The sequence below is a fragment of the Sciurus carolinensis genome, chromosome 7, assembly GCF_902686445.1.
Source record: "Sciurus carolinensis chromosome 7, mSciCar1.2, whole genome shotgun sequence".
NCBI classification, from domain to species: domain Eukaryota; kingdom Metazoa; phylum Chordata; class Mammalia; order Rodentia; family Sciuridae; genus Sciurus; species Sciurus carolinensis.
The window spans coordinates 26,632,858-26,645,103 of record NC_062219.1 but is presented as its reverse complement, the minus strand read 5'-3'; the positions used below and the strand labels follow the sequence as shown (position 1 = coordinate 26,645,103).

Genomic DNA, 12,246 nt, shown 5'->3' with positions numbered 1-12,246 from the left:
TTTAGTTGTAGGTGACACAATACCTCTATTTTATTTTTATGTGGTGCTGAGGATCGAACCCAGACCCTCATCCGGGTGCTAGGTGGGCGCTCTACCACTGAGCCACAACCCTAGCCCCTGTATCTAATCTTTTAATGACACAATCATCTTTCAACAATTGTCCCTTTTAACTAGTCTAACACAGTAGCATTTACTTTAAGTTGTGAACTTTAAAACTATAAAAATGAGATGGCTTGAGAAGTTTAAATAGTACTAAATAAATTAAATGTAAATTTCTAAAAAAAAAAAAAATTAACATTCCTTGCTGAGTCACTGCATGTGCAAGTCACTCGACTTAGAAAGAGAGTCCCTTTTCCACAGGTGAGCCCAGAGGTGCCACTTTCGGTCCTCACAGGACCCCGGGTTTTGATGCCTTCGCCACGAGCTGGCCTTCGTTACCTGCATTCATGCCACACTGAGTGACACTGGAGTCAGACGCAGACTTGCAGCAGGTCCTGAGAAGCCACCACAGCAGGCGCTCTCCTTCCTGGGAGTGAGACTGCTGACCACAGGCGCGGGCCGGCTGGTTCTGGGCTCCGACCCCGCAGGCTCAGATGCGGGCAGCCTGGAGCCCAGGCCAAGCGTGCGCTTCAAGGAGCTGTTCTCACCCTGGGAACGCGCCTGTGGGTTCTGGAGAGGTGGAGTTTCAGATGATGCCACCTGGCCTCCTGCCCTTCCCCAAGTCCAGCAGCTCTGACTGCCGTGCACTGTGAGCACGTCACTCCCCTGACAGGCACAGCGGACGGGAAACACCGTGCCTGGGTCCAGGAGCGGGAGCCAAGTTTGCCCCTGCTGGCAAATTCAGGCAAAGGCCCTTTTCCATTCCATCAGCACACAGCATGGGAATGGAATGCCAATAAAACCAGGCAGTACGGAGGCCTAAGAGGCGACGAGGAGCGGGGAAGCGGCAGCCAGGCGAGCGCAGGACCGGACAAACCCAAGGCGTGTTCCTGGCCCACTCCCGCCCCTGGGCCAACCGCGCTGTCCTGTAGCCTCTCCTCCATGCTGCCTCCAGCGCTCCCCAAGCACCCTGGCAGGGAAGGATGCCACGGCATGGGTGGTAGGCCCGAAGCTCCCGGGGATGACCAGAAGTGAAGGGGGCTTCTTCCTGCAGGAATCGGTTCCTGGCAAAGCTGCTCCTTCTCTGACACCTCCTCAGGATCCCAACGCCTTCTTCCTCCAAGGTCCCTATCTATGCACAAGCCACCTTCAAGGACAGTTCTACAGTAACAATCTGAGTGCAGCGGCCGGCACTGTTGGTTTGCCTATCCACGATCCCTTTCCTAGTTCCTCCGACCAATGACAACCCTGATGTTTTCAAGGATGATAATTTACCCATTTTTAAAACTGCATGTCCTTTCCTCTCTCACAGGTCATGTCATCTAATTTTAGACAAAATTAGGGTGGATGGGTGAGGCTTCCTGGAAGTGTCACAGGAGAGGCCATCCAGCTGGGGCTCACCCTTTGCTCTCTGACCTTTCTCTTCTTCCCACCTTGAACCTAAGGAGGATGCTGGAGATGAGGCAGCCATCTTGTGCCTGTGAGGTGGCAAAGACACACAAAGGAGAGAAGAGTAGAAATACCTGAGCTGCCTACTCTAAACTCCCATTGTGTGAGAAAAATAAATGGCTGCATGTGCTAATCACTGGCGCTTGGGATCTGTATATTGCTTGTAGCTGAATAATGACTACATAACAAGTGCTTAGTATATAACAGGCCTTATTCTAAGATACCCTCTGAATCCTCTCAATAACTCTACCAGGTAGCTATGACTCATGTTCTCATTTCCAATTGAGGTAACAGACACAGCAAATTTAAAATAATATACCCTAGGTCATAAAGCTAGCAAATGGCAAGGCTGGGATTTGAGACTAGACCTCAGGGCCCTGGGAAAGCGAGAAATCCCAGCGCTCCCCAGTTCCAGCATGACAGGGATGAAACTTTAGGCCCCCAGGCTGCAGGGCTGGGCTAGATCCCTGCCATCCATTCGAGTTTTTTTTTTTTTTTTTTTTTTGTTTGTTTGTTGTTGTTGTAGTTGTTGTTGTTGTTGTTCCCAGTCAAGAGATCTAAGAGTCCACCCTCTCCAGAGAGCAACCTGACAAAAATTTTACACTTGCAGGTCATATGTTTAAAATGTTGCTTTTCAATACCTTCTTATCTGTGTGTGTGTGTGTGTGTGTGTGTGTTTTCAGGGGGAGGGGTGCTGGACTTTGGACCCAAAAGCACTTTACCACTGAGCTGCATCCTCAGCCCTTTTTATTTTTCATTTTGATACAGGGTCTTGCCAAATTGCTGGGTCTGACCTGTATCTTGCGATCCTCCTGCCTCAACCTCAAGAGTCCCTGGGATTACAGGTGTGTGCCATGGCAGCCAGCAATGTAACTATCCTCTTGATTAAAATTACAATTCTATTTATAAATACAATCCCAATCTTCTTTAGCTGCAAAAAGTCTTTGTGTTGTATATGAACAGAGATAAACAATTTAAGAAACCATTTTTTTGACATGGAAATAATCAAGTAGGCAAACAAATCAGGTTTTCAAGAAGAGGAGGAAGAAAAAAATGAAATGCCCAAATTCACACCTATCTAGGACTCCTGGTCCCAGTTCTACTGACTAGACAGAGACTTCACAATATCTGCTCTCACGGACCAAAGTCCCAGAAGTAACACATTTAAAGCCTCTTCTTTTGAAACAGAGCCAAAAATAAATTTATATACAAATTGTATCTTTATAAATGTTTCTGAAAGAGGAGCTGAAGAGACCATGCAGGCCATACACATAGTAGCACAACTGTATCACTTCTGCAAGAGGGTTTAAAAACTGCAAGCTAGACACTGGCAAGTGTGGCTTCCCAAATATTAGACACCTGACCTGTAACATGGTATTTCTTGGACACCAAAACACTAGCCAATGATCCACAGTTGATTCAAGGAAAATTCTCTCTTTCTGCTGAAGAGCAAAACCACAGCAGGGACAGTACAAGCCAGTCTGTGATTCTAGAAATTCCCTACTGGGAGCAACAGGGGGGTGGGTAGGAGGGAGGGAGGGGGAAAGCCTGCTGGCTCAGTGCACTTTCCCACCCTCAGCACATTGTTCCTCCTGCAGGTCTGGCTAAACCAGACCCTAAGTCCACTGACAACCCCTGAATCTGAGGGGAGAGGCCCCAAACAGGTCTTGCTGGATCTTTGGAATTTTTGAAACCAGCCTATGTTTCCCACCCTCCTCCCACCAAGACCATTAGCAAACTCTCTAGGAAAACAATCTAATCAGCTAGAACCCGGTCAAAGAAACAAAGGACTGGGCCCCTGTGCTGAGCAGCCAGGGGCAGAGGTTAATCTGCCAGTGGTCCGTGAAGCCACTGGCTGACAGGCAGAGCGCCTTCACAGGCTCCAGGTGTCCTCCGAGGTGCTGGTGTGACTGAAAACACTGGCTGGTCTTTACAGAGTAGGTGTTTGGGAAGGTAGGTGACCTTACTCGCATAAAGCAATAAGCAAAGCATGCCAGGCTGTAATTAAATGGAAAGGTGGGTAGGTGAGTCCAGAACCACAGCCACGGGAGAGGAGGGAGCCTGCAGGCTGGTGTGGGAGGGCAGCCACATGGCAATGCCAGGCGAATGTGCCATGGGGAACAGGGGCCAATCAGAGGGGAAAGGGTCCTCTCCTGCAGCAGGAAGGGGCATGGGCACATGAGGTCCTCAGGGCTCCTGTTTGCCACAAGAGGAGCCATAACACAAACTAAATTCCCTAACACCCAGTAGAAACCTGTTTCGCCTCCCACACTCGGGGAGAGGTTGGTCCCCTTCCCTCCCTCCTTTCCAAGGCATCCCGGGCACCTCCACTCACTTACCCATCTGTCACCTCTTCTGTCCTCCCTCCCTCAGTATTTGTTTATAGAACGAACACCCTGTGTTCTAAAACAGGACTCCCCCACGTGGAGAAGAGTTGAGAGAGGAAGGCACGTTTGTGAAACAAACAGTGACAAACAACACACACCAGAAGACTCCAGGCGGCTGCACTAAGCTCAGCAGCTCCTGAGCCTGTCAGGACTTTGTGGGACTGCAGGTTCCACCTTGGCCTTGCTCCTGGAGGACAGGGAGTGACATGGAGAGGGAGTGGTCCTGGCCATCCGCTCAACACCATCCAAGCTGACCTGTGCCCAGCCGGGTGTGAGCTACCAAGTGGTGGTGCCCCACCCTCACGTCTGCTGCTGTCACCCTGTACAAGTTTTGACTCTGACTACAAGCATCTAATTTCTAAGGAAACATTGTGCCCACTCTAGGGTTTGACTAAAATTGTTAGAGAAACGCAGAGGCAGAGCCAGAAAAAAGCATCAAAGGGAAAAGGAGCCGGGCGAGATGGCACATGCCTTTAGTCCCAGCTACTTGGGAGGCTGATGTGGGAGGATCACTTGAGCCCAAGAATTTGGGACCAGCCTGGGCAACACAGTGAGCCCTATCTCTTAAAAAGAAAAAGAGAAAATGCATTAATTAGGGCTATTTTGATATTCTCATATGGACATATTTTATAAGCCACTATTTAAAAAGCATTAAATTATAGAAACATAACGGAGGTTTCTTGCTTCCGGGGAAACCTTTGCAGACATTCCTGGATGCCAGAGGAAGAGCACCTGACAGATCATTCCTTCCTGATCCGGGCTGTACATCAGCCACCCAAGGAGATCTGCTAAGAGCTACAAGCCTGGGCCCCGGCCCCTGGGGATTCTGACTCAGAGCACAGGAGTGAAGCTCCCACAGGCCAGGTGGATTTGGAGAAAGCTCCTCCTACTGGTTCTGGCACAGCTAAAACCTGGTTCAAAACCACAGTCTTGAGTGACGTCAAACACTGTGGGTAACCTGGGGGTCACTCACCAGAGTCGTGTATAGGTCCTGTCCAATTCAGAAGAGGAGGCACTTCTCACACAAGAACATCAAACTGAGAGCAAAGGCTCAATTGAAATACCATTTTCTGACTAGCTGTTTTGATCACTCACCTGTTTGATAGAACCAGAGAGATCTGGGCTACCTTGGCAATAAACATGAAATCAGGTGGGAGTTTGTGTTTGTTTGTTTTAAATAATACATTTAAGTATAATATTCAGAAGAGGAAAATAAATGGAAAATGAAGAAATACTCTATGGTAGGAAAGCATTTCTTACTTTTGCCGACAGAGAAATGTATGCCCCTCTAAAGTACTTGTTACTACTATGGTATAGTCAGAACTTTTTGCATAAAGTTTTTTTCTTTTCTTTTCTTTCTTTTTTTTTTTTTGAGAAAGGAGCTCAATGGCCTCCAACTCCTGACTCATACGGTCCTCTTGCCTCAGTTTCCCAAGTAGCTGGGGCTACAGTTGTGCACCACCATGCCCAGTTCTAAAATAGTTCCATACAAAAGAAATAATGACCTGCAGTAAGGAGGCCCCACTTCAATCACATACAACCAAACCAAACAGGAGGCCTGACCCCTGGCACGGAGTTGAGCAATCAACGTTGGCCAAATCTAATTCGTCATGCTTGGCATTAAAGTATATATATAAATCATGGCCAGAGAAGCAGACATCCATGCATCTCGATCCTCTCACCCCTGAGTCATCTGCCTCAGCCATGTGTCACTGTACCTGCCACAGGGACACCTACCACTCCCTCTGCACCATCCACTTTTAAGCAGATGAGAAGGAAGAGGACAAAGGTTTTTGAAAATAATAAAATGAGAAAATTTCTACCAACTGGTCCACCAAAATTTCCCCAAGATCAATGCCTATTTTTAAAGATAGTATATAATATTTTATGCGATTATTAAAAGCTACATAAACTGGGCACAATGGTGATACCTATAAGCCCAGCATTTAAGGAAGCTGAGGCAGGAGGAGCCCCAAGTTCAAGAGACCCTGTCTCAAAATAAAAAATAAAAAGGGATGGGGAAGTGCCTCTGGGTACAGTCCTCAGTAACACACACACACACACACACACACGCCAATTATTTGAGAAAAGCGAGGGTGATGACTGAGTTTCGCAAAGGAATTCCATTACTATAAGGATGGCCTATGACTAATTCAAAAAGCTACACTCCACATCAGTTGAAGAGAGGTCAAAATGGCGGTTGTTACTATAAATGCTAAGAATTAAACAATTTTACTACAAATGTTAATAGTAAAAATGGAGATACGATTATCTCCTTTCAATACTATTCTAAAAGAATGTGACAAATGTCTAACATCAGAACAAATATACTTTCAATTTTGCAGGAAGAGGATTCTAGAATTTATTTATGAATCATATTCCTTATTGTTCCAGCAACACCCAATAAAGTTCACTAGAGTCTCCAGGTGGGAAACAGCTAAAGAGGCCTGAAACTGAAGGAGGAGGCTCTCCTCCAAAGATGCTAGCTGGGGAAGAAGGGAGCTGTAAGAAAGAGGAGGGAAAGTCAGACAGACAGATCAGGCCGCAGGGGCACCATCATGACCTGATGGACCCTGTCCTTCTGTCAACTTCTGTCAATTACTGCTGTGATATTAATATCACTATAAGAAACCTGGAGAAGACTGGGTTTTTAAAAATAACAAGATTGCTGTGAAAGGTTAATTATACCACCCCGTATGTATATAGGAGAGTACAAAATTGCCTATTTAATGAACACGTATCAGCATTTCCAATTTAGTTATGTGAAAAAATCAAAGCTTCAAGTCCATCCCAGACAGGCAAAAGCTGAAAGAACAGTGGGAAAGAACATAGCTCAAATGTAAAAGAAAATATATACAGAATTTGTTAAAGTTATCATTTAATCTTCAAAAACCCAATTGATTACCTCCCCCCCCCCAAAAAAAATGCAAGTACACTAAAATTTAGGGAATAGTCCCAAATGTACCCATCTGTGCAAAAACCTAGAGTAAAGAAAGAGTATCACTTGTCCCTGCCACAGCAGGGCCACACTTCAGAGTCAGCACTAACAAGCAGCCACCCTAACTCTGGATCCTTCTATATCTAAGCATGGGACTCAGGAAAAGGTGTCCAACCTCTGAGCACCAGAGCTTCTTTCTCTGGGAAATGAGAGTCATGCCATCTAACCTGCAGGAATCTTGTGAAGATCAAATGAGACAAGGCATGTAAAAGCAATACTTCAGTACATAGTGAGTATTCCAAAAACACCAGCCATTATGGAATCAAAGAACTTTGAAGTGTCTTAAAGCAAACCTACTTAAATGTTTCATTTAAGAGTAAATAAATATACATATATAAATGAAAAGCTACAGCAATGTAAACAGGTGTGGGTGAGGGGACTAAGATGATTTTGCAAGTGAGAGAACTGTAACAGGAATTTAGGGCTTCAAAATGTTCCGTTGAGAACCTGACAGCTCAAGCAGACAATGAAATTAGCCTTGAATAACCTAATTGCCACATGGGGATAAAGGAATAAGATAGGGAGCACATTTAACTTTCAACGCTAATCAAATCATTTACAAAAACTGATTTGCTCATGGACTAAGACAAATATTGGCCCATGTTTTGTTATTATAACAAAACTGGAGAGAGAAAGAAAAAAGCAGAATGAGCCAATCCTCTTGTTAAAGAATTTAGAAAAGGAACAAAGTAACAAACTAAAGTAAAATTAGCAAAAGTAAATTCAATAAAGAAACAAACATGGTACAGAAAGAAAATGCAAAGAAATTGACAAATGTAGATGATTCTTTCTTAAAGCTAATAACTGATAATGGTTAATGGATTCTTTTAAGCTAAAGAGAATGGAGGAAATAATGAGAAACAACAAAGGAAATGAAACTAAAATTAAAGATAAACTGATCAGTAGATTCAATAAACAAATTTATATTAAAAAAGAATTCCAAATTTTCTATTCCCCAATAAAGATTTGAATGAATCAAGGAGAAAAATCTGAGTGTTTTAAAATAACAAATCATCAGTACATGTAATTCCAATACTGCAAGAGAAAATTATATAATATCCACCTGTAAATATAGGCTTAGAATGGAGATTTTACAAAAGTAAAACTCATGATTTCTCATATTAACAGCAGAGACCTGCATTGTACAGTAATTAGTAGATGACACTGTGACTATAAAAATCAGCCACCCACACATAAACTTTCTTGGAGGCAGTGATCCGGTGAGGAAAGAGTCTATCTCGAAAGTGCCAACGAACATGAACCAAAAACTAAACATCGGTATCACATCGCTTTGAGATGTAATTTTTTAGACAGCAAGGTAAGGATTCCCTCTGTCACCACTCCTGGTTAAGATGACAACAGCTATTGATTTCAAATTGCATCAGTGGAGAAAAGGAAGAACTCTGCTGAACTGTTTACTCCATGGTACTGCTTGGAGGGGTGAGTAAACTAAACATGATAAGTGCTCGAGGAAATTCAAGAATAAATGGTCCAAAAAAAGAATAAATCGTCAAGGATGGGGGAGAAAGCAGAGATGATGCAAAAGAGCGCAAAGGTAAAGGTGAACAGGAACTTATGAGGTCCTCTGGGGATGGTGTCGTGAGTGTACAATAATTCAGTATTAAATAATAAAAGAAAAGGAAGTAAGTGTAGACCAACAAGAATTCATTAAAAAGGGCGGGGGTTGGGGGGAATCTGACACAAACCAACTCCTCTGGAGTTCCAGAAGGAAAAGCAAAAAAGACTTGCTTTTTTTAATTGCTGTGTTATAATTATACACAATAGTGGGATTTGCTGTTACATTCTCTGATATGCACACAATAGAAGGACATAATTCAGTTTGGCTCCCCAGAACCTCCCCAGGATGAACTGCCTTTTTGATAATTCCAAGGAAACAAATAAAACTGCCCAGTTTAAGCAACGTAAGCCGACAAACGTCGACTGATTGCTCCCTGTAATTATCAACTCCGAGTTTAGCACACCAGTTTTCAGATATGATAAACATAGTCCCTGCTCCCCAGAGACTCGCATCCTAGGGTGGGAGACACAGCCTCGCCATGAGCGTTCCTTTGGGTGGGTGCTCTGCTAGTCGTGGTGCAGGGAGACAGGGAGGTGGCCAAGAGAGTGTGGCTGCACTAGAGCAAAGTCTAAGGGAAGAAAAGGGAAAGAGAAAAGGGGTGATGGGGAAACCGAGGGCATGTGCGCCGAGCAGGGTCCAGCCCAAGCCAGGCTGCCCAGGGAAGCCACCAAGGAATCACAGCAGGTCTGTAACTCGGATTTATAAAACAGCACCCCATTAGCCAGGGGAATCTGAGAGCAGAGAGAATATAGGTAAAAGGCCGGGTGGAACAGGCAAGGTGCTCGGACACCCTCAGAGGTGGCAGGCAGGCGCCGAAGGAGGTGCAGGGACAACAGCCAGTGCCAGGACCTGTAGTGCCACAGAGCAGCCAGGAGCTTCATTCTTCTATGGCATCTGTCTAGTTTTTGGCTTTTGCTTATTGAATTAACAAATAAAAATTATACACATTTATAGTGTGCAATATGAATTTTGATATACATATACCTTATGGAATAGCAAAATCAAGCAAATTTACATACCCATTACCTTACATGGTTTGTTCAGGTTTTTTTTTTTTTTTTTTTTGGGGGGGGGGTACTGGGGATCGAACCCAGGGCCTTGTGCTTATGAGGCGAGCACTCTACCAACTGAGCTATATCCCCAGCCCCTGGTTTGTTCTTTTGTTTCTTTGGTGGTGGGAGCATTTAAAATCTACTCGTAGTAATTTTCAAGTACAGAATACATTGCTATGAGCTAAATTCACCCCCACACTAGATTTGCTGAACTTCTTCCTCTTGTCTAAATGCAATTTTGTATCCTTTGACCAGCATCTCTCCAGCATCTTCCTGCTGTGTTCTTTAATGGTTTACAAGCCAAAACCACTCTCCTGATTACAGAGATTATCAGAGACAGACACTCTTTAATCATTACTGGCTGGGTGGATATGAGAATGTGGGGGAGGTGGTAATGTGGGGGAGTCTGAGGGCATCTCCAACTTCATTATGCACAGAATTATTTGGAGAGCTTGTGCAAATGCAGATTCTAAGACAGCAGTTTGGGGTCTGCTTGAGCCTCTGCATGTCTAACAAGCACAGGAGACAGTGATGTCTCACCGACTTCACTTTGAGAAGTGAGGAAATCAAGGAAGGGAAAACAATTGGAGGCACAAGTATAAGAGGACATAGTGTGACACAATGCAACTCTGGGTCACTAAAATTGGATGTGAGTCTGTGCTCTGTGCTCTGCTTGGAGTGACAAAGTTGAGAATAAGCAGCCTCTGCCTGCTCAGGAATAGCCTCTTCCTCCCATTTCTCCCACCTGGACTAAATAAATAAAATCAAAACCTAACATTTTCTCCTCATGTTAGTAAGCTGACTAAGTCATATTTTGGAGGAAACCAAAATTGCAGTTAAGATGGGGAACCTGCAAAACCTTTGGCAGGTCCTTGGAAGAACTCTTACCTGAACCAATTTTCTGAAATACCTGTACCTGTCTCTACTGTCTCTACAGGTTTTTCTGGAGTTGTGTCAGGTGAACAAGGAATAAATGGCCAGAAGAGTGAACTATTAACTTTCTCTGTATCCTGATTATGGTGGGGCAGTTCTTTTCAAGAGGTCTGGTCTTTCCATTCCTCTAGCCCAGAGCTTACCCCACTCCAAATGAAGTCACTCTTCTGTCACCTTTTTAGGCAGTAAACTCTCTGAGAGTTTCTTTCTCTATTTATTCTTGGAGACTAGGCATGTAGGCTCGATGGTATCTGTTGAATGAATGTTACATCTTGTGGGAAAGCACTGTTTGGGCGTGTTTGGCTTCTGCCCTCAGTGTCAGTCCCACTTCTTATCCTGCACTGGGGCATCAGTGGCTACAACGATCCACAGCTACAATCAAGAAGAGACAAAAGGTTGTTTTCTCTGATTTTGATTGATCAAGCAATCCCTAGTACTGAGGAGTTCAAATTATTCCACCTGACTTCTCAGACAACAAATCAATGCTGATCTTAAAAATAAACAACTAAAAACAACCATCCCGTCCTGCTTGATCAATCTGCTTTATTTAATTCCAAATGTTTTACTCAACTTTTAAAATCGCATTCTTTTCGGTAGAATATCAATTCAAGAATCTCTTCCCTCTTAAGACAAAGGTCTTAAAAGAAGCATTGTTATTTTTTCATAGTTGACCTTGGTAGGTTGATTATGTAACATATAATTTTTGCTAAGTCACCAGACATACCTGACTTTTCTCTGTGAAGGTAAGTCTTTTAATAAATGCTAAAAAAAAAAAAAAAAAAAAAAAATTTTTTAAATGTTAAAAATGACATGGAGCTGAGGGGAGTTCAGTGGAAAAGCATTTGCCTACCATGTACAAAGCCCTGGGTTCAATCCCCAGCACCAAGAAATAAAAAACAAATTAAAAACACTCTCCCAAGCCCTTTGAGATTAAAGGGTCAACTCCAAGTGTTAAAGACACTGTGTTTGCAAAATTTTCAGCATTAGTTAATACTGTTCATATGATCAAAGAAACAGTTTTTTCATTGTGTTTATCACTATTAATAATCTGTCAAAAAACATTATTGGCAAGTATGGTGGCATGTGCCTGTAATCCAAGCTTCTTAGGAGGCTGAGGTAAGAAGACTGCAAGTTCAAGTCCAGCCTACACAACTTAGAGAGACCCTGTCTCAAAATGAAAATATAAAAAGAGCTGGGGATGTAGCTCAGAGTTAAAGTGCCCCTGGATTTAATCCCTAGTGGAAAATCACTAGTGTATATTATAGGCATTCTTACTGAAAGTCAAAAATTCTGTTGCATGCAAAATACCTAAAGTAAAGCGGGTTTACTTTCTACTTTCCCCACAGAGAAATCTGGAGCACTTACTACTTCTTTCCCCTCTAAGGGCAATATTAAGATGCATGAGATGTTGATGAGAACTTCTCTGTGCAACATTGTTCCTTACAAAATGAAGGAAACCTTCCCAAGAGTACTAGGACTAAAATATTACACCTAGAAAATTCAATTCTCAAATTACTCCCATGAAATCTGTTGATTTCTGTAGTTTAACATAATCAGAAAAAATTATCTTTCTTTCATCTGTATTTTTGGGATGAAAACCTAATATTTGTCAAGTTTCTTGATGCTTTCCAATGATATAAAAAAACAGAATGCTCCTCCTTTGTAGATGAAGACAAGGTCTACGTTAGCAACTCCCCACCACCACGACCATTACCATTTGCTTCCTATGCAAAAAATAATAGTGATAAT

General features: G+C 43.4%; 1 protein-coding gene and 1 non-coding gene across 3 annotated transcripts in view; both read right to left on the bottom strand.

Moving 5' to 3' along the window:
- Nhsl1 (NHS like 1) overlaps positions 1–12,246 on the bottom strand; it is a 234,890-nt gene that overhangs the window by 166,132 nt on the left and 56,512 nt on the right. The window lies entirely within an intron of this gene.
- Trnam-cau (transfer RNA methionine (anticodon CAU)) lies at positions 9,582–9,654 on the bottom strand. The gene has a single exon. It is a non-coding gene; the product is annotated as a tRNA-Met (tRNA).